Source organism: Bubalus kerabau, chromosome 22 (assembly GCF_029407905.1).
Source record: "Bubalus kerabau isolate K-KA32 ecotype Philippines breed swamp buffalo chromosome 22, PCC_UOA_SB_1v2, whole genome shotgun sequence".
NCBI classification, from domain to species: Eukaryota; Metazoa; Chordata; class Mammalia; order Artiodactyla; family Bovidae; genus Bubalus; species Bubalus kerabau.
Genome location: NC_073645.1, coordinates 33650701 through 33672859, shown reverse-complemented (window position 1 = coordinate 33672859; position 22159 = coordinate 33650701). Strand labels below are relative to the sequence as shown.

Sequence of the window (22159 nt, the reverse complement as noted above, 5' to 3'; positions counted from 1 at the left end):
GTCTAAAATGCTCTCCACCAAGCTAGGCTGGAGGTGTCCTTCCTGCTCATGGGACACTGGGAAATTTGAAGCATTGCTGTGTCTCTCAAGCTGAGCTCAGCCATCAGGGAGGGTTTTTGGTTTAATTCAACAATTTTTACTGAGCACCCCACAACATCCTGTACCGTTTTAAGAGCTCAGGGTACAAAGATAAGCATAGGCCCTGCCCTTAAGGGGTTCATAAACTAGACCAGTAGGAGTGATAAGACCCATAAAAACAAGTATAATATGCAGTGGAAAGTGATAAGTATGCTAGGAGGGTGCAGATAAAAGACGATGAAGGTGGAGAGCAGAAAGAGGGTGATTCTAGGCTGGGAGGGAGATAAAGCTGTGGCCAGTCCATGAAGGGTCCTGAATGATAGTTTGCACTTTATGGGGCCAGACTGTTGGAAGCTGTTAGAGGCTGTTGACTAGGGCGGGGAGCAGATCAGGGTCATGATGACTGGAGAGCTGGTCCTCTACCACCTGTAACACCAGACTGTGGAATTTCTAAACAGAAAGACTCAGGTTCCACCATTTTTTACAAGGGCTTTATTTCCTTCATGAAGTATTGGGTTGGCCAAAAAGTTCATTTGGGTTTTTCCATACTATCTTATGGAGAAACCTGAAGGAATATTTTGGCCAACCCAAAAGTTCAGGATTTGCATACAATGTGCAGGGGCCCAAAGCTGCCCCTTGGTCCTGTTCTTGCATGTTACACTGCCCCATGCCCCTCTCTCTCCTCTGTGGCATCTCACCGAGCCCCCTCCCTGCCTGAAAGATGTGAGAATGAGGCCTCTGGGGCAGGAGGCTGGCACCCAGCTCCGGGGAATGGTCTTGGCTCCACAGACAAAGTGTCCTGGGACCTTTGCTGTCCTGCCAGTTTGCTTTGGCTCAGCTCACAACCTCCTGGGAAGCAGTTGGCCTGTGGAGGAAAGAATGTGTCAGAGTTGCAATTGGCTGAAGTTGCCTGAGAAGCATGTGTGTGTACGTGTACACGCACTCAGGACTACATGTTTTGCAGCTGATTGCAATCTGGGTCAGTACTGTGCAGCCTTCAGCATATCGCTATCTACAGACGATAAGGTGGAACGATCCCCGGCAGGACCCAGCAGTGCTCAACTAGCCCTCGAGATGTAAACACAGCTGTTTGCCAGGCTCTCATTTCTAATGATGAAGGGGCCCACATCGATAGCAGAAGGGATCCAGGTAGATCATAGGTTTGGTTAAGCCTCCCAGAGAAGCAAGGGTCTGCAGCTGGCCCAACCTACTGGTGGGAAACACAGAAGACACAATGATGAATTCCGCCCCTGCCGAGCTCCTGCCACTTGGCTCATCAAGGAGAGCGCGTCCAGAGCTGGGCCTGACAGGGCCATGGAGCCGAGGAAAACATCCTGGTTTCAGTGCTTGTTCTGCCACTCAGCTACCACTGTGACCTTGACCAAGTCACCTTGTCTCTGTGGCATTTGTCTCGTCATCTGTAAAGTGGGACTAGTGTTTCATCAATGTGAATACCAGGAAGAAAATCCTAAAGGCTTCTGAAAAATCAAAAGAAGTTAATCCATCTGTCAGTCTACCTCATATTCTTTACTCCGAGAAAAGCTTACCTTAGCTCTTCTCTTGAAACCTATGTTTTCTCATAATAAGAATATGCTTGGTTTTCTGACTTCCTGGCTGACCACAAATGACAAACGATTGATTAGCAGGGAGCTGGGTCTGCTAAACATAGCAACTGACGACTGACGTCATCATCCTAGGAACTGACGGAACACAAAAGGCAACCAAGAAGGCAAAGAAGGAGAAAAAAGCTGTTGAGCAGAAACAAGACCTTTAAAAGCAACACAGCCCATGTATCAATAGCACTCAAGCAAACATGTTTACACATGTCCGTAGCTCTGAAGGCCATCACGCCTAGGAGCCTATTGTGATAACTGACCCTTCAAGGACTTTTCAAGGAAATTTCAAATGACTGCACTGTATTTCTACTGTTAGCAAGGCAGGGCTTTATAGAATATTATTTTAGAAAAAATTTCCTTGCAAATGCTTTAAATAAATAATGCTCGGGTGCTTAAATAGGAAATTTTCCAATATCCTGAACAATTAGACACTGCCCAACCAAGGGGACCGTGAGGGGTAATCCCTTGGTTTTGAACTGTTCTTGAAGGCTGGCTGTCTAGGAATGATCCTAATTATCATACTTGTTGATGAGTTGGCCTGGAATGTATTGGGTTGGCCAAAAATTTCATTGGTGTTTTTGTACCATCTTGTGCAAAAACTGGAATGAACTTTTTGGCAAAGTCAATAAATTTATTTTGCCTTGGCTATTGTCTAGAGGGTGGACTTTTCCCAAGATATGTGGCAAGCCTACTGTGGAAGGAGACAGGGAGGAACCAGGAAATAAAGTTTCTGTCCAGATGAAGCATCCTTTTCAATGAGCCAGCCTATTGTCTTCACATCTGCATGACACTGTGGGCTCACAGAAAAATGTAATCAATTGAGCTGCACCATCTGCTGCTGGTCAGGCTCCATGATAGCTGCATGGGAAGGACGGGTACCCAAGAAACATGGGGCCATCCCTCAAGAAGCTTATAGACTCGTGGCTTTTCAAGGATGGGGCCTGGGTCAATGTGAAGTGTTGGCTTAACAGCACTCTTCCTGATACTTCTTTCTTTAAATACATTTTGGTGTACAAATAATAATTGTTCATGTAGCAAAAAAAAATACAGATGAGAAGAGAGAAAAATTAAAAGCCTCTTCAACCCTATCACACAAAAATAACCAATATTAATATTTGTGTTAATAACCAGCATTAACAAGCTGTAGAATTGTTCATATAAATGAGTACATGAATAGGATCATACTGTACCCAGGACTTTTTTACTCAAAAAAGTATGGACCCCTTAATGCATTCAGGGCTTCCCTTGTAGCTCAATTGGTAAAGAATCTGCCTGCAATTCAGGAGACCTGGGTTCAATTCCTGGGTTAGGAAGATCCCCTGGAGAAGGAAATGGCAACCCACTCCAGTATTCTTGCCTGGAGAATCCCATGGACAAAGGATCCTGGCAAGCTACAGCCCATGGGGTCACAAGAGTTGAGCACAACTTAGCAACTAAACCACACAATGCATTCAGAGTGCTGAGAGGAACAATCTCAGAAACATAGCATCTATGCTGGGAACAGAAAATTCCTCATCTACTCTAAACAGAAATTCCTGAAATATTAAAGATACAAACATAAATGAATAAAGCCATAATAGCATTATAAGAAAACAGAGTAGACTAATTATGTAACATGAGGATGGGGAAAACTTCTTAAGCAAGACAGGAAACCCAGAACCCAGAAAAAAAACTAACAGGTGTGAATACTGAAACATTTAAAACTCCTACAAGAGGAAAGTCAGCATAAAGTTTAAAAACAAATAGCAGACTTGAATAAAATATTTGCAGCAGTTAACAGAAGGAAGATTAACGTCCCTAATGTCAAACAAAGACTTTTGGCTCCTCAGTACCTGTTCCAAGGGCCCTAACCCTGCCCGTAGGTGCTTCAAAATTAAGTGTTTTTCTTCCTATCAATGGATGTCCATGCTTAATGGACAGAGTTCTTCCAAGTAAGACATCCAAACAGAAAAATGGGCAAAAAATATAAGCAAAGAATTTACTGAAGAAAGGTAGATGGCCAATAAACATAAAAAGATGTTCAACTTCACTGCTGTCCAAAAATGCACATGAAAAAAAATGAATAGAACCCTTACACATTGCAAGGATCTGTAGAAGTGAATACTCTCATCCACTGTGAGTACAGTGCAAATCTGTACAACTTTGGAAGGAAGGTGGTTTGGTAGAATCTTGTGCAAGTGTGTGGACTCGTGGACCCAAAGAGGCCTCCGCAGCCATAAGAAGAAAGAAATTCTGGACCTAAAGGAAGGAGCGAGTCTGAATTGCTCAGCCTCCCAAGAGGACAATCCCTATGTCTTTGCTGTCTTCAGGAACTCTGAGTCGACAGAGGCTGAGGCACCCGGCTTAGCCACGCTCTGTGGAGGAAAGAGCTCTCAGCACAGGCAACTTTGCTCCGGACGTGGGTCACCTCCTTGTTTTTCATCTGCTGGTGCTGCTTTTGGCTAAACTCTCTGGCCTCTTGCCTGAACCAATAGGACAGAGCAGCGTTATCCTGGTTGCCTTTCCTGACTTGGCTTCTCCCCTGCTGGTCTCAGGGTGCTCACCCGACCCTGCCTTCCTCACACACCCTTCCGGAGCTTCTCAGAGCTCTTCTGGGCAGGCACGCCCTGGCCAAGGTGACCCACTGACAAGCTGACACATTTAACACTCCAGAGTTGTTGTCACTTTGACTTATCATCCTATAGACAGGCACACTGGGGCTGGTGAATTTCCAGTGACTCGACTCTGGATTGTCAGTTCCTTGAGAGCAGGAACCAAGATGGCTTTGAACACCGATTCTGTACATTCAGGACCTGGTACATAGAAGGCCCCAGGAGAACTTGTTGACTGAATGAAAACTGGATGAATCAGTGTAAACTCCCTTCTCCCCCACCACATGTAACAGTTTTAAATCAGCCTGACATAGCAGATAATCTGCTTGAGCAGCCCTCAGAAAACTTTTTCTGCAAGGGGTTAGAGAGTAAATAGTTTAGACTTTTGCAGGCAAGAGGCAAACTCAAGACTATTATCCATCTCTTAAAAAGCAAAAGAAAAATTAAATTTCCATGACATTTTTGTTGATGAAGTTCAAAATATAATAATAATAATACAGCTTTTAAAAAAATAATACAGGGCCCCCAATGTGAAGAATAAAATTCTTTTTTTGAGGAATAACATGGCACTTATTTGGGGTTCAGAGTTAATGTCCTCCTTCTTCAAAAGCTATTGCAAATATTCATCTGCTAAAGATAATACATAATGAGATAGTATGTATTTCATCTTTGAGAATGAAAGTTGAATTTCATATCATTTTCACAGGTCATAAAATAGTACTCTTTTCACTTTGTTTTCAGTGATGGTCAGCTCACAGGTAATACAGAAAGAGGCAGTGGGGTAGGTCTGGCTTCAGGCTGTACTTTAACTCCTGCACTTGAGGGTAAGACAGAGGAGGCTGTTTTCATTCTCTGTCTTACCTCAGGCTCCAAATCCTACATTTTCTAAACCCCAGGGTTTCTGAGAAACTTTCACTCCTTTCTTTCTCAAAGAACTCACAGGCTGAGCCTGGCAACTCCCCAGAAAGCGGTTCCAGAAGTTTCGTTATTGCCCAAGGGCCCCAGCATCGCGGAGTGAAGTCAGGGCGGCCACAGGCCCTTCCTTTTCTAAGGCTGGCATTAGTTCCTTGCCAACCACACACAAAACCGCTGGGATGGGCTTGCTTGTGCTACTTCTCCAGCCCAAACCACAGAGAGAAGGGAGGCCTCAGCGTGGCTGGGCTAATGGGAAACAGTTGTGTTCACCCAGCCCTGTTCACAGAGGGAACACATTTAGATGCCTAACATCTGCTTGTATCCTGAAAAATGTATCATTTGAAAAAGACAACTGACCACAGCCCCAAATTCAGGGCTAGCAAAACAGCATCAATAATGCACTAAAAGGACCTGACTTTTTGTCCATATAGAGAGTACCAAGGAGATCAGGGACGTGTGAAAGCATCAGTCATTCACTGACTTGTTGATTTATTCAACAAATAATTTTTTCAGGGTCTACTATGTGCCTGGCACTGTATTAGACCCTGACATAGTGCAGGAAATAAGACTTGACATAGTTTCTGCTCTAATGGAGTTTACAGTATTATTCAATGGCATTTGCTTAAGTCTGGTATTTTGTGGCATATCACTAAGCATCCTTTGAATTGAAATGATTGAATTGAATCATTGAATTAAAATGAAACAATGTAAAACTGTTCAGGAAAGAAGGAATTAAGTCAACTCCTCCAGATTACTTTTTTGGAGGACTCAGAACCTTTGGTATACAGATTTCCATTGAGAATCTCCAAGAGAGAGATATATAGAATGCAGCCTTCCCAATCTTATTTAACTATGGCATCTTTCTGGTGAATTGCATATTGTGGCATCAGTCAAATGGAGCATAGTTTGGAAAGCATGGCTCTTAGGACTGCTGGGTTTGGCCATGTAGGTTGTACTCTGAACAGCTTCAGGGGGACCACTCACACCGACTACCAGTTATGGTGCCCTGGAGTTCTGTGACAACGGACCTGATCTCTGTAACTACAGGGCAAGGCATGGGTAAGACAAGTTTCATATAGCTATCACTCAGCTATCTGCCACTTGGCTCTTTCTCATAGAACAGGCCAGAGACAGCGCTCAGCAGCTGGGAAAACAGACAGAGCTGTAAAGAGAGCCTGAGGGAAGGTCGAAGCACAGCATTCCTGTGAGTGTCTGGGTAGAAATAAATCAGCAGAATGAATTAAAAAAAAAAACACACCCACCAAGGTACAATACAGTGAGGCTTAAAACTCTGAGGATATAAAGAAGACCCTCAAAGCTTCCAGAGGGGGAGAAAAAATCAGGTAACAAAGGAACAAGTGTTAAAATGGTATGGGTTTAAAACGGATAACCAACAAGGACCTACTGTATAGCACATGGAACTCTGCTGCTGCTGCTAAGTCACTTCAGTCGTGTCCGACTCTGTGTGACCCCGTAGACGGCAGCCCACCAGGCTCCCCCATCCCTGGGATTCTCCAGGCAAGAACACTGGAGTGGGTTGCCATTTCCTTCTCCAATGCATGAAAGTGAAAAGTGAAAGTGAAGTCGCTCAGTTGTGTCTGACTCCTAGCAACACCATGGACTGCAGCCTACCAGGCCCCTCCATCCATGGGATTTTCCAGGCAGGAGTACTGGAGTGGGGTGCCATTGCCTCATGGCAGCCTGGATGGGAGTGGAGTTTGGAGAATGGATACATATATGTATGTGTGGCTCATACATGTATGGCTGAGTTCCTTCTCTGTTCACCTGAAACTATCACAGTATTGTTAATCAGCTATACACCAATACAAAATAAAAAGTTAAAAAAAATGAATGAAATATGACACTATTCCAGCCCCGCCCCCCACCCCAACAAAAAGCAACACTGGGAACTAGAAGATAATGCAGCAATGCTTTCAATATTCCAAATGAATAATGAATATGGTTTTTCACCCAGACATCTCTACCTAGCCAGATTCCAGATCAATACTGAGAGTAGAATAAAGACATTTCAAGAGTTGAAAAGTCTCTGAACTACTATTACCCATGATTTTCAGGAATTATTTGAATACGTGCTCTACTGAAAACAAAAGTTAATAAACAAAGAAAGAGAAAGGCATGGGCTCCAGGAAATAAGAGATGCCACTTAGAAGAGATGCAAAGAGAATCTACAGTGATGGCCGTGACAGTCTAAGGATGACAGACACATGGTAAGTCTGAGGATAACGGGTTCCAACTGAAACTGACAGGAAGAAGTAGGGGGCGGTCCTACAGAGAAGATCCAGGCAATAAGAAAAGAAAGGAACCAAAAGATTACTGAGCATGTAGATAATTCTATTTACAGAACTGGGTTCAAAGGAAACTAATAACAACAACAAAAAGAGGTAATTATTAGCTAAAAAATAAAGTGTAAAAAAGACAGTGTGATCACAGCTTGCTACTTGACACATGAGTGATTCGTATCTATTTAGCTATAATAATAAAAACACAAATACCAATTGAGAATGCGAGAAAGGGAGGTAGGAAAGGGGTAGCGTAAGCAAGCTAAAATTCTCCTCTACCATACCAAGAAGTCAGTGGGGAGTGTGTAAAACTCATTCAACAGGAGTGAATGCATTTTAGGCATATGTTTAGAAACATGGAGGAAAATATCAGAAGAAATAGCTGAAACAGTGGGGAGTGATTAGGAGCTGGTTGTAGGTTGTGGAACGGTAAGCAGGCAACACAGGGAACTGCCATTTCTTTAATAAGCCTTTTAGGGCCATTTGATTTTTGTGTATATTAAATATATATACATTACTTTGGTTTTGTAAAACATGGTTGGTAGGCTAACTAGGTTGTCACTGGCTAAGCAGCTTACGCTATTTGTCAGTTTCAACACTTGCCCAATTAAAGTTCATGGATTAATAAAATGACAAATCACTGTAGGTTCTGGATCTTTGGGACTCCTAGGGAAGACTGCTGCTAAGTCACTTCAGTCATGTCTGACTCTGTGTGACCCCATGGACGGCAGCCCACCAGGCTCCGCCGTCGCAGGGATTGTGCAGGCAAGAACACTGGAGTGGGTTGCCATTTCCTTCTCCAAGTCTTCCTAGGGAAGACTACAAATTCTGAATGTCAAACCTGAGAATAATAAGTGTTTGTTGCCTTAGTACTTCAAGTGCTACCCACAGACCAGGGGTATGGGTTATCACCTGGGAGCTTATTAAAATTGAACAATCTCAGGTATCTTCTCAGACCTATTGCATTTTAAAAGATCCCCGAGTGATTCATTCGCACATTAAAGTTTGTACTGGGACAACCAACGATAGTGTCGGGGTAAATGAAGTGGGGGCAGGTATACAGGCCAATGATAAAGTCAATGGTGATAGATCAAGAGTATAATGTGGGAGACGTTCTAAGGGTTCCCTGCCTTTAGAGGTCCTACCCACATACTAACAATCCTACAATGAGACAAAGTATATACATCTACATACAAGATGGGTTGACTTATAGGAGACTGGTTGCCATATGTCACATTTTGTAGGCATTTAAAAATTAAACATGTATCAGTTAAAATCAACAAAAAGTACAATGTCCAGAGGGCATCCAGGATAGGCATGAGCCAAGATGGTACTTATAAAACTTTAAGAGGCTTTCCTGATGGCTCACTTGTTAAGAATTGGCTTGCAATGCTCTGGCAGAGGCAGGAGACAAGGGTTCGATCCCTGCGGTCAGGAAGATCCCCTGGAGGAGGAGATGGCAACCCACTCCAATATTCTTGCCTGGAGAATCCCATGGACAGAGGAGCTGGTGGGCTACAGCCCATGGGGTTGCAAAGAGTCAGACGCAAGGGAGCGACTAAGCATGAGCAAGGACAGAGAACCCTGGGCCAACTTCTCAGACAGATGAGGCTGTTGTCAGCACCCTTGATTGCCAGTGACAGAACCCCAACTCAGTCAGAGTGAAACAAAGAAAATAATTTATTGCCTTTCATAACTCCTGGAGGATAGCTGGCACCTGGGATTTGGTCCAAATGTTTGTGTATATCTGGATTCTGACTTTGTTTCTCAGTCTTGCTTGGCTTCCTTTTCAGATAGCTTCTTGCCACATAATGACGAAAGGATAGCTGGCTGCCTAGTAAATAGTAGTTCTAATAACTCTTTAAAGTAACTGAAGAACCTAAAAAGCCTTTTTAATGTACACTATAGCTGCCAGTATTTAACTATAGTAAAAAAAAAAAATTTAAATACATATAATTACTTCATTTAAAATACAATAGTAAACCTACTCCATATTAGCATAAATAACATATTTCTTTGAGAAAATTATGTTTTCCAGAATAAAGATTATTTACTGAGTGTCCTTGTTTTACATTTTTGTAAATCTCCCTAATCTTAGGGTTAACAGAAGAAAGCTGACTATCCATTACCTGAATTGAATTTGCTACAATATATTGTTTCCATTGAAGTATTTAAAGAAAATCTGGCCTCACAAAGACTTAGGTAGAAAAGGGAGGAACATTTTAATAACTTTTTTCAGATAATTGTGGCTATGCTTCTTTGATACTACACTGAAATTTAAAAATGGTAGTGTCTTCTTAAAAAATACATACATAGGCAAGTTTATGATGTAATTTTCCTCTCTATTGGCTGGTTATATCAATCCATTTATGATTCTTCCAGGGTTAGCCTAGAGCTAGAGCAGACATCCTTAAATTAGTGTTTCCAACACAGCACATTTCACCCATTTCCTGGACAATGCAAGGACCTTAGACCATTCTAACTCCGTTTACCCTCTTTCTGACTCTTTTGTGTCCTATATTTTAATTTTCTTTCTGTATCTTAAACATTAGTTGTATGGTTTTATACAACCAAGATTCATTTGCATTTATCCGTATTTCCCTTTCTACTGTCCTTCTTTCCTTCCTGAATATCCAAGATTCCATCTGGGACCACTTTCCTTCTGCCTGAAGTTTCCCTTTGTATTTATGTTTATATTTGAACTATTCAAACGGTTCAAAATTCAAAAGCAGATGAGTGTTCTATGATAGATGTCTCTCTCTCCCATCTTTGCCCCTAGCCCCAAACTATATATTTCTATGTGTACACAGTACATTACTTGAAAGGATACACACCAAATTGAGAGGAGTGGCTTGTCCATGTGGTCTGAAACATCTCTGATGATAATATATCAATACAAAAATGATAGTTTCATTAAAGGTCATTGCAATGTGAAACCTAAAACCATATCTGTGGGGACTTCCCTGGCAGTCTAGTGGTTAATACTTCATGTTCCAAAGTAGGGGGTGTGGGTTCGACCCCTGGTCAGGGAACTAAGAGCCCATGTGCCTTACAGCCCAAAAACCAAAACATAAAACAAGAAATATTGTAACAAATTCAATAGACTTTAAAAAATGGTCCGCATCAAAAACAAAAAAAAAATCTTTAAAAAAATAAAATAAAACCAGGTCAATGAACTTTTCCCACTCTGCTACATTATAATCCATTGGTCTATGCTGTGTTTTGAATGGATCTTTTACTCATTCATGTGTTTACATCATGGATTGGTCACTGGAAAAGTATTGGTTCAACTGAGTTTTGCAGATCTTCCAATATTGACCCATCTCCTTACACAATATCACCAAATCGCATTCTTTAATATCACCACCAATCACATCAGAAGCCTTGAAACATTGGGAGCTAATAAGTTCACGGTAGAGAATATGACTTTCCAAAACTCCAATTTTTGCTTTAAAATTCAAATGTTATCATCATCAACAACAAAACCATCATTTGTTTTCCTTGAAATGGCAAGCTCACTCCTTTCATTTTTATGGAAATGTTTGCCAAATACCAAGTCTGAATAACCGTGGTTTGCCAGTCATTCTTTTCAGGCAAGATGGAAATCCATGAAAAAAGAAGCTGGCTCAGCTCATGGCTCAAACAATCACATGAGTATTTTTCTTGAGACAATCACGGTATTTTGTTACACAGTTGAAAGTACTTTACGTACAATAGAAGTGTTTCACGCACCTTCCAGAAACAGATTTCAAGGCCAGATGAAATGTGCATAGCCAAGGAAAACACCTGTGAAGGAAAATGGGGAGGGAGTTGGAGAAGTAAGGAGATCCTTTGACCACGATGCTAGTCTAACCACAGGGGAAGAGGAAGGAAAGGAAAAAGGATCAGGTCAAATAAATCTTGGACTGCAGTGTAGTTCAACGAAAGTTCAGCCAGGCCAGTGGGGAGTCCTCAAGCCAAAATCACCCAGGATAGGAGTCCCACGTTTCTCAAGAAAGAACCTGCATTACTGCTCCCCTCATGGTGAACCATCAGCAGGGAGCAGACCGAGAGACGCAAGGCCTTGACACAGTGTGGAGGTAGGGCCAAAGGAGAGCAGATGCTCCTTCCCCCAGGGATCTGAGTGGCACATTTTTACAGCTACCACATGCTTTATGATGCTGCTGTGCTGAGCTCAGTTGTGTGCAACTTTGTGAGACCCCATGGACTGTAGCCTGCCAGGCTCCACTGTCCATGGAATTTTCCAGGCAAGAATACTGGAGTGGGCAGCCATTTCCTACTCCAGGAGATCTTCCTGACCCAGGGATCAAACCCATGTCTGCTGCATCTCCTACATTGGCAGGCAGATTCTTTACCCTTATGCCACCTAGAAAGCCCAATTACCACATGGTTTATAGGTACCTTTCATTTCATCACAAGACATCCTCACAATATTATAAAGATGTGTACCCAAGGGTTGAGGTTGAATAAAATTGATATTTTTTACTGCTTCATCATGACATTTCTTAAGTGAAACTGACTTTTATTTTCCTGCAAGTGTGTGGCAATGAAGAATACATTCAATTTGGAGTCACTGCCTCGATTCATTCCAAGGTGGCAGTAATTTCACTCCACTATTGCTTTTGCACTGAGTGCAAATGTCAACATACCAAAAAAGGCACATGAAATCTCAGCATCATTACAAAAACAGTTTTGATCTCATAGATTCCTTGAAAAGACCTTGGGGATCCCTAGGGAACTGCAGGTCACACTTGGAGAACCAGTGACGAATAGCTAGCAACCCCAGAATTAGAATGTGTTGGTGAGGAGAGGTTGCTGTTGTTTTGTTTTGTTTGGTATGGTTCTGGCAAAAGTCACAGGGAAGATTTTAATGTTTCCATTTGGATCATGTTCCTCTACCTGAATCAATCACTGTGAAGAGGAGAATGAGGCACTTTTACTGGCTAGGCCTGTGTTATGTGAGCAGTTCTCTGAGAAGGATAAGACACATCCATCCAATGGATGGGATGCTAAGTCACTTCAGTCGTGTCCGACTCCTGTGCGACCCCATAGACGGCCTCCCACCAGGCTCCTCCGTCCCTGGGATTCTCCAGGCAAGAACACTGGAGTGGGGTGCCATTGCCTTCTCCAATAGATTAGGTTAGTACTTCTAATTCCCAAGGAGTTATGAAATGGTCAAAGAGACCGAAAAGTTTGACCGAGAAAGGAGAGTTCGTCCACACGCTTTGTCCATTTCTGGTCGTTCCCGAAGGAGACATTGGGTGCCTCTTGGCATTGGCAGGTCGGTATAACGCCCTGACAGGTTTCTGCCATAAGCCATATGAGATAACCGTGGAACCGCAGAGCAGGGCTCCTTACTTGCTTCACGCAGGGCATGTCATTCATTCACACAAGCACACCGTAGAGTTAGTAAAGCACAGCAGAAAACGTGTTCGCCAAGAGAACAAAGACCTAAAGCTCCAAGCATCCTTACCTTGTCCTGAAGGATCCCGGACGAGCCCCCAAGATGAAAGGTTGTTTTTAAATCACGCAAAGACACCGGGATTCTTGGCCCCCGGAGGAGAAGAATTCAATCCGGGGCCAGAGACGAGGCTTGATTGCTCAGAGCTTTTGTGTAATAAAGTTTTATTAAAGTATAAAGGAGATAGAAAAAGCTTCTGACATAGGCATCAGAAGGGGGCAGAAAGAGTACCCTTTGGGATGGATGGGATGGGTTCCCATAAAAAGGAGTGGTTCTCTTTAGGGCGGAGAAGGCAATGGCAACCCACTCCAGTAATTTTGCCTGGAAAATCCCATGGATGGAGGAGCCTGGTAGGCTGCAGTCCATGGGGTCGCTAAGAGTTGGACACAACTGGGCGACTTCACTTTCTCTTTTCACTTTCACTCATTGGAGAACGAAATGGCAACACACTCCAGTGTTCTTGCCTGGAGAATCCCAGGGACGGGGGAGCCTGGTGGGCTGCCATCTATGGGGTCACACAGAGTTGGACATGACTGAAGCTACTTAGCAGCAGCACTTTAGGGTAGGGATACTGCATGGTCAAACCAGCCCACTGTAGAGTTCAACTGGGCAAAGAAATTGGCAATAAGTGTGTGGGCTATGAGACTTGGCCTGTTCCAGAGGGAGTCTGATGCCAGCATCAGGCAAGAGAAGAGATCAAACCTGGGGTGAAGGTTCCCAGGCAGGAACCCAGCCCCTGAAGGTACCCAGCTCCTGCAGCCAGTTTGGCAGCTTGTTAATTTAGCCCAACAGGCAGGGCCAGGTGACCATAGCTCAGGTTAGGTCAGATTGCACGTGTATTTAAAAGGGCAGATGTCTCATTCTGTGTCTCCCTTCAATGATGCTGGGGCTGTGACTATTGTAAGTTTGCTATCTTGGTCAGCAACTAGAACCAGAGGAACCAGAGATTAAATTGCCAATATCTGTTGGATCATAGAAAAAGCAAGAGAGTTCCAGAAAAACATCTACTTCTGCTTCATTGACTATGCTAAAACCTTTGACTATGTGGATCACAACAAACTGGCAAATTCTTTAAGAGATGGAAATACCAGACCACCTTATCTGCCTCCTGAGAAACGTGTATGCAGGTCAAGAAGCAACAGTTAGAATCAGACATGGAAGAACGGACTGGTCCCAAATTGGGAAAGGAGTATGTCAAGGCTGTATATTGATACCCTGCTTATTTAACTTATATGGAGAGTACATCATGAGAAATGCCAGACTGGATGAAGCACAAGCTGGAATCATGACTGCCGGGAGAAATATCAATAACCTCATATGTGGTAGTTGACACTACCCTTTTGGCAGAAAGCGAAGAGGAACTAAAGAGCCTCTTGATGAAGGTGGAAGAGAAGAGTGAAAAAGCTGGTTTAATACTCAACATTCAAAAACTAAGATCATGGCATATGATCCCATCACTTCATGGCAAATAGATGGTGAAACAATGGAAACAGTGAGAGACTTTATCTTTTGGGGCTCCAAAATCACTGCAGATCGTGACTGCAGCCATGAAATTAAAAGACGCTTGCTCCTTGGAAGAAAAACTATGACCAACCTAGACAGCATATTAAAAAGCAGAGACATTACTTTGCCAACAAAGATCCGCATAGTCAAAGCTATGGTTTTTCTAGTAGTCATGTATGGATGTGAGAGTTGGACCATAAAGAAGACTGAGCGCTGAAGAATTGATGCTTTTGAGCTGTGGTGTTGGAGGAGACTCTTGAGAGTCCCTTAGACTGCAAGGAGGTCAAACCCATCAATCCTAAAGGAAATTAATCCTGATAATTCATTGGAAGGACTGACGCTGAAGTTTAAGCTCCAATACTTTAGCCACCTGACATGAAGAGCTGACTCATTAGAAAAGACCCTGATGTTGGGAAAGATTGAAGGCAGGAGGAGAAGGGGATGACAGAGGATGAGATGGGTGGATGGCATCACTCATCTCACTAACTCATCATCACTAACTCAATGGACGTAAGTCTGAGCAAGCTCTGGGAGATGGTGAAGGACAGGGAAGCCTGGTGTGCTGCAGTCCATGAGATCGCAAAGAGTCAGACACGACTGAGCGACTAAACAACAACAACAATCTTTGTCAGGCTTGATTCAAGAATTAGAACCCAGTGGGCTCTCAGGGGTCAGGTGGGGGAGCAAGGCAGCGGGGACTCAGATGTTAGAAGCTGGGGATGGAGAAGAACCATCTAGACCGATCGTAGGTCAATGGAAGTCATGCCACACAAGACATCACATTTCTAAAATGGCTTTGCTCGAATGCAATTCTACCTGTCTAGACAGTTTCACATTTACCATTTCATACTCTGCCTGTGCTACTTGTTTATCCTCAGAATTATTTAGGCACTCTCCTTGGAAGAAAAACTATGACAAAGCTAGAAAGAGTACTAAAAAGCAGAGACATCACTTGCTGACCAAGGTCCATATAGCCAAAGCTATGGTTTTTCCCAGTAGTTGTGTATGAATGTGAGAGTTGGACCATAAAGAAGGCTGAGTGCCAAAGAACTGATGCTTTCAAACTGTGGTGCTGAAGAAGACCCTTGAGAGTTCTTTGGACAGCAAGGAGATCAAACCAGTCAATCCTAAAGGAAATCAGTCCTGAATATTCACTAGAAGGACTGATGCTGAAGCTGAAACTCCAATATTTTGGCTACTTGATGCAAAGAGCCAACTCATTGGAAAAGTCTCTGATGCTGGGAAAGATTGAGGGCAGGAGGAGAACAGGATGACAGAGAATGAGATGGTTGGATGGCATCACTGTCTCAGTGGACACGAGTTTGAGCAATACCTGGGAGATTGTGAAGGGCAGAGAAGCCTGGCATGCTGCAGTCCATGGAGTCACAAAGAGTCAGACACAATTTAGTGACTGAACAACAAATAACAAATCGGGGTTATAGGTGATCAATTCAACTACTCAGCTCTGGTGACCAATGCTTCCCTTTTGAAAGACTCCCTTCCTCGGGTCTCCTCGATGTCATATTCTCCTGGGTTTCCTCCTAATTCTCTGGCTGCTTTTTCTCAGACTCCTTTGCACATTTCTTCCACAATGATAGTCTTTGGGGGGCTCTGCCACAAAACCTCCTTTCTTCTATGCAAGCAATGGGATCTGTCCCTGTGCTCTCAATTACGGCCACATTTCTTTCTTAAAACTGCTATAAAAATACCCCGTCATCCCTTCAGCAGGCATAAACACGTTCTTTGTGTTCTAAGGCCCATCTATACTTTCCTCAAGGGCCTGGGATAATCAGAGCAATTGGTACGCTGCTGGCACCAAGGCCATCTTAAACCCACACATGCATAGGAGGACTGAAATCAGGTCATCTGGGCATCCAGCTGTTCAGACTGGGGTGTGTGTGTATGTGTGTCTGTCTATCCATCTTTCAGATTGTTGCTTAGGTGAAAAAATGTATAGAAGAGGACCTAACTGCAGCCCTTTGAGAATACGTGATGCCTCCATGAAATATAATTGAGTAAATGGGTTCCTATGTTATGCCAGGCACATGTAGTAAATGTAAAGGTTATAAGGGTGAAAAGGTCAATGTTCTTTCCAGGGATGGGTTAGGGTTGGGGGGCTAACATTTACATGACTGTAGTCAGAATACATTTAAGAGCCTAATACTGTCTAGTCCTAGCATGTTGTTGCATTGTAAAGAATTGTAAGTAAAACTAGTTTATTCATAAACTTTAGTAAAACAGTTTTTCACATTTTAACATTCCTGAAGTCGGGCTGCAGCTAACAAATGATTTGATAAGGATACCTGTGTTAGGGTTTAATTGGCCAAGTTTTTTCTTTCCTAGTTGCACAAAAAAATAAAATGCAGAATTGACATTCTCTTAGATGAGATGAAAAATATTATTTGGGTCTCTCAGAGAAATGTGAAGTCAAATTTGTCACCTAAAGCAACATGTCCCAAAATTCCTGCTTTCTTTTGGTGTCCAATTATCTAACCCCTATAGCTACCCAAAAGCCTCTTTTTCCATCTTGAACTCTTTACTGTCCACCAAAATGTGATGAAACCTCCCTGACATCTCTCCCATAAAGAGGGTATCCTCTTTCTTCCTCTCCCTCCTGCTCTCTCTCCCTCCCTCCCCTCTTCTCTCTGAGAATCAACCTCAGTCATCTTCAAAGGACATCACCCCACTCCTCTGCTTCTTCCTCAACCTGACAATTTGACCTGTTTGTTTGTTTGTTTTTAATAAGCAAGAGAGGGAGGGCCAAATGCTTGGCAGTTAGAATTTTCTTTAGCAAGGAAAGGGAAAGGCAAAGAGGCTTTGACTAATCCCATAGAAATAATTCTTGGACCGGGAACAAGAGAACAAGCAGATCACAGTGTGGGTTAAAACAGAGGTGGGTGCACCTGGCCATGGCCAGGGGAAGGATTGGAGTGCTACCTAACATGGGGCATCCTGGGGAGGCTCAGATTTTAAAACCTCAAAGCTTGTGCAGAAGCTTCATATACATGTATCCTTGAATGCATATATGCAGGCAGGCACAAACACATGTACACATACACACGTGTGTTTAAATAACAGGCTGAGGCCTTTCTGTCCCACCTCACAAAGCCCCGGGAGGGACGAAGGTGGGGTCAGGATGATCACCTGCTTTCCTGGGTTGAAGAGGCCCAGGGAGGGAGGCCAGGGGCTGGAGACCCTACTCCTCCCTACCCAGCCCAAATAAAATCTAACTACAAAAGTCTGGACAATGTACTGCTGCTGCTGCTGCTGCTAAGTCGCTTCAGTCGTGTCCGACTCTGTGCGACCCCAGAGATGGCAGCTCACCAGGCTCCCCCGTCCCTGGGATTCTCCAGGCAAGAACACTGGAGTGGGTTGCCATTTCCTTCTCCAATGCATGAAAGAGAAAAGTGAAAGTGAAGTCGCTCAGTCGTGTCCGACTCTTCGCGACCCCATGGACTGCAGCCTACCAGGCTCCTCCATCCATGGGATTTTCCAGGCAAGAGTACTGGAGTGGGGTGCCATTGCCTTCTCCAGGACAATGTACTAGAAGAGCATTATCCACTGAGTGGGAAAAGCTTCTGAGCTCTGGGGAGATGCGGAGCTGGGAGGAGGAAGGGTGGGTGGGAAGTGGTCTCTGAGGAGGAGATCATGCTTCCTTAAGACCTTGGAAAACATAAGGGACAAGCTAGAAGGATGATCTGCATTGGAGGAGGGTAGGAGGGGACCCCACTTTGGCCACCTAGCTGAACCCTTGTGTATGGATTCTCAGCTTCAATCTGCCCAGCAGCCAACCAGAGTCTCGGGGTTCCTGTGGCCAGAGAAGGACCTTTGGAAAAACTTGGGCAGCCCATGATGATGAGGGCAGAATGCAGCCAAGCTGACTGGCTCCCACCTCCCCGAGCTGAATGTTTCTGCTGTGCTAAGATCAGACAGGGTGCTGAGCATGCCCTGCTCTTCCTAGAGCTCTGGGGAGTGGGAGTATAAATAATAAGTGGAGAGGCTGCAGAAGTCAAGATGGAGTTGAAATTGAGAGTCAACACAGGTGGAGCCCAAGTCCTATCTGATCTGCAAATCCCAGTCCTACAGAGTCACCCCGGCCTGTGCAGCCTAGGAATTGCCCAAAGCCTGCCCAGAGCTCAGGCCTGTGGGAAAAATCAGGAAAGCTTTATATAGGAAGTGGACTAGTAGGACCTTAGGTTGGTGAGGAGATGGAGCCCTGAGACTCTCCCAAACCCTGGAATGAGGCGGGGGAGTTGGAGCTGGGCCCATGATGATCTTCTCTGCCCCTGATCTCTGCTGATTTCTGGTTGCAGGGTGTGTGTGTATAGCTGGGAACAGGTCAGGTTTAATTATTAATCATCTGACCAGACTAATCAACCTAGGGCAACGTCTCTCTCTTCCGGGGCTGTGAAATCCCCGCTCACTAGCCCAAGCCCCCAGCACCTCCCAGATGCTAGGAGAGAAGAAGAGTGTGAGGAGTCTCCCTGCAGCCCCTGGGTCTTCAGGAGGCCTTGATTAGGTGTGGGCACCAGGCAGGCAGGTGTGGTTTCCACGATGCAGGGTGAACCGAGGCCATCCACCCCGTGTTGACACAAGCGTTATAAACTGAGCTTTGTTCCCAGCTCTGCCCGGGAAGGTCCCTGAGAGATGGGTGGGCCTGGCAAGGTGGGTATGCAGTAAGGACAGATAGGTTTGGAGAGAGCGTGCCCCTGGGGACCCAGAGAGGTGAAGCTGGCATTGGAAGCCAGTCTGTGGCTGCAGAAGAATCTGACCACCGAAAGGCCAAGCTTCGAGCCACACAAGCAGGGTCTGTGACACCAACCATCAGAGCCACCTTCCAGTCCTTGGTGGGTGGCAACCTGGAAGGAAAAGATGGGCAGGGCCAAGGCGGGGAGGTGGGGAGATGCTCCCTGGCACCTTTCTGAGAATACAATCCTGTTCCTACAGCCAGCTGGTGGCTGGATAGAGACCTGGAGCTTGGGCCTCTGCGGCTGCAGCCAGGCCCAGGGATGGGGAGGGGGCTGCTTCATCCTTCAACAGTCACTGGTGTCTGTTCTGTGCAGGTGCAGGGGACTAGGACAAGCTTCCTGTCCTGTAGACTCAATGGTTAATGCAAGACCAACCTGTAAACAGATCACAAGGCAGCCTGATAAGGGCTATAAAGAGAGGCCTCTGTGTGGGGCTGGGGGTGGAGATGGTGTGCTGGGACACCGTGTGGGAGCAGAAACACCTGCAGGGAGAACAAAGAGGGTCAAGGAAGGCTTCGTAATGGAGGTAATGCTTACTTAGAACGAATGTTAAAGAAAGTCCCGGTTCCCAAGCAGAGAGAAAGGAGAAGGGCATCCAGGCAGTGGGAGACCATGTGCAAAACTGAGGGGCTGAGATGGGGCCTAAATAGGACCCAGGCGGCACTGAGCAAGGCTGGACCACAAGCGGGATCTGTGGGGGTGAGAAAGCAAAGCGGGTGGCACTGAGGGAAGCAGTGCGTCGGTTCAGCTACTGGCACCCTGAGGCATGTGAAGATAGAGACCACAGAGGCCAGGACAACACAGGGGGCAGCCTGCCCCATGGACGCACCTGTGTTTGCTCCTGAGAGGGACTTGTCCTCTGCAGACGGCGGACTGCCCTGGAGTGGGGAGTTGGGGATGGAAGGATGCTCACGAGACCAGAAGTCCCAGCAGGCTTGCGGAACGCAGCACTGGGGGTGTGGGAAGCCTAGGGACGGAAGTGACCACTACCCCCTCCCTGTGACTGACTGAGTCCCGCTCATGTCACACTTTCCCTCCAACAGCCTCAGGCAAGCGCAAGGCACACATCAAGTGCAGATGAAGAGACTGAAGTGGCGGGAGGTCCACATTGTCCAAGACTGAGTGAGTTCCTTGTGGATTTGACATATGGGCTCAAGGCCCTGAGGCCCAGCACAGGGCTGGCCCCTGAACTGGAAAGTTCTCTCCTCCAACTTTGCGGATGGCGAGAGTGAACCCTGTCACAGGGAGCCCTCTGCTCCCCTCCTCCCCCAGGCCAGTCCTCCCCAGGCAGGTTTGGGGTGGTTTCCAGGCTCAGCCTGAGGAAATCAATGCTTCCCAGTCCAGTGGGGTTCTCTCCTGGCTGATGTCAGCCCATGGGGGACCCCAGAGAGTACATGCTCTTGAGATTCTCCCAGAACTCAGATCGACCCACCCAGAGCACTCTGTTCTCAGGTGGGTGTGCTGAGCAGTCAGACGGCTGCGATGACAGCCTCCTGGTCCTATGGACCTGGCTCCTGGAAGCTCAAATAACAAGAGAAATGTGAAAAAAATTTTGGGGGGGAATTAAAACACACCAACTCAAACCAGCATCCTGGCTCAGGTGAGTTAGGCAGGCAGAGGAAAGGTCAGGTCTTTAGACACTGGGAGGCGTTACTGTGACATCAGAGACAATTTCACATGGACCAGGGACCATACTAACATCCCCTCCAGAGCATTCTCCACTGTCTTCTCTGACTTTGGGCTGCCAGCTACCTAAGGATATTCTCCAAGCCTCTTAGCACAACATCATGTATAGTCCCAGAAAGGAGTTCTTCTAGAATTTGGAATCAAGGAGAATGATTTCCCAGATTAACTGGCATGCTCTCTCGATTCTAACAGGAAGAGCTAAGCAGGGGAGCTTGCTTCCTCTTTTTGCCTTGGCTCCCAGGATGCTCCCAGTCACATCTCATGCTAATTCACCACCACTGCCTCGGCCCTTCCTGCTCACCTACTTGCCGCCTGCAGGTTTCCTCAATCCTCACTTCAAAAGTTTCCGTTGGCTTAATCTGGTTGCACATGGCCTGTGTTGTATATTAACTCAATTCCTTGTTGTTAAGAGGTGGCAGGTAAATAAACAATGAAGTTTCACTCAGGAAAGAAGGGTTAAAAGTGCAAAATCTGGCCTGGATCTAGGGGCCATGGGAAATCTCCTTTTGATCACACCCTTATACCCCTAAATTCCCCAAGAACACAAAACTAGGTGCTCTTCTCCCCTCCCCAGAGGAGCAGGAACAACCCCCTGGCTCACCCCTAGATCCAGCTCCTAGGGTGAAACCTCCTGAGTGAGGGGAGGAAGAAACTGTGTTGCTTTGGCACCTTCAGCCTTCCTGCTTGTTTTCCTAGCCTGCGGTGGGTGGAGACCTTTGTTTAGCTACAGTCTAAGGAGGGAAGTGTTGAGGTCAGTTTCAGAATTTAACTATCAGGATCAGTCATAAACTCCTGAGTCTAGCTAAATCCGGCTCTATAATCCTCCTTACTCCACTGTTTCTGGCAGACCCAGGATCTAGAAGTTTTAGCAAAAAGCAGGAACAAGAGAAGACCCCAACCCTGAGACAGGCACTAGAGAATAGTGGTTAAAAGCATGGTTTGAGTCACGTGGACCTGGATTTGAATCCCAACTCTGACACGCATTAGCTGTCCCTGGGCAAACCATTTTCACCTTTGAGCCTCATTTTCCCCATCTGTAAAATGGGAGAATAATGGCACCTGTATCTCAACATTGTCAAGAGGCCAAGAAACTGTATCCCTACAGAGTACACACAGAGTGTGACATGCACTTAATAATCTGTAGGGCTAGTATCAGTATTAATGGTGGCTCATGGAGCACAGGAGAGGGTATGTGAACCCCATGTTTCCTCATGAGCAGTGACATGGCCCTGGAGAATGCCTCTGCTCCCTGTGACTCAGT

At 45.2% G+C, this 22159-nt stretch overlaps 1 protein-coding gene across 1 annotated transcript in view; it reads right to left on the bottom strand.

Annotated features, from left to right (window-relative positions):
* Positions 1-553: 553 nt before the first annotated feature.
* Positions 554-22159, bottom strand: part of RBM20 (RNA binding motif protein 20) — a 219159-nt gene continuing 197553 nt past the window's right edge. Inside the window, exon 16 of the mRNA XM_055560987.1 lies at positions 554-943. The gene's annotated coding sequence lies outside the window, so the exon portion shown is untranslated. The remainder of the gene's footprint in view (positions 944-22159) is intronic.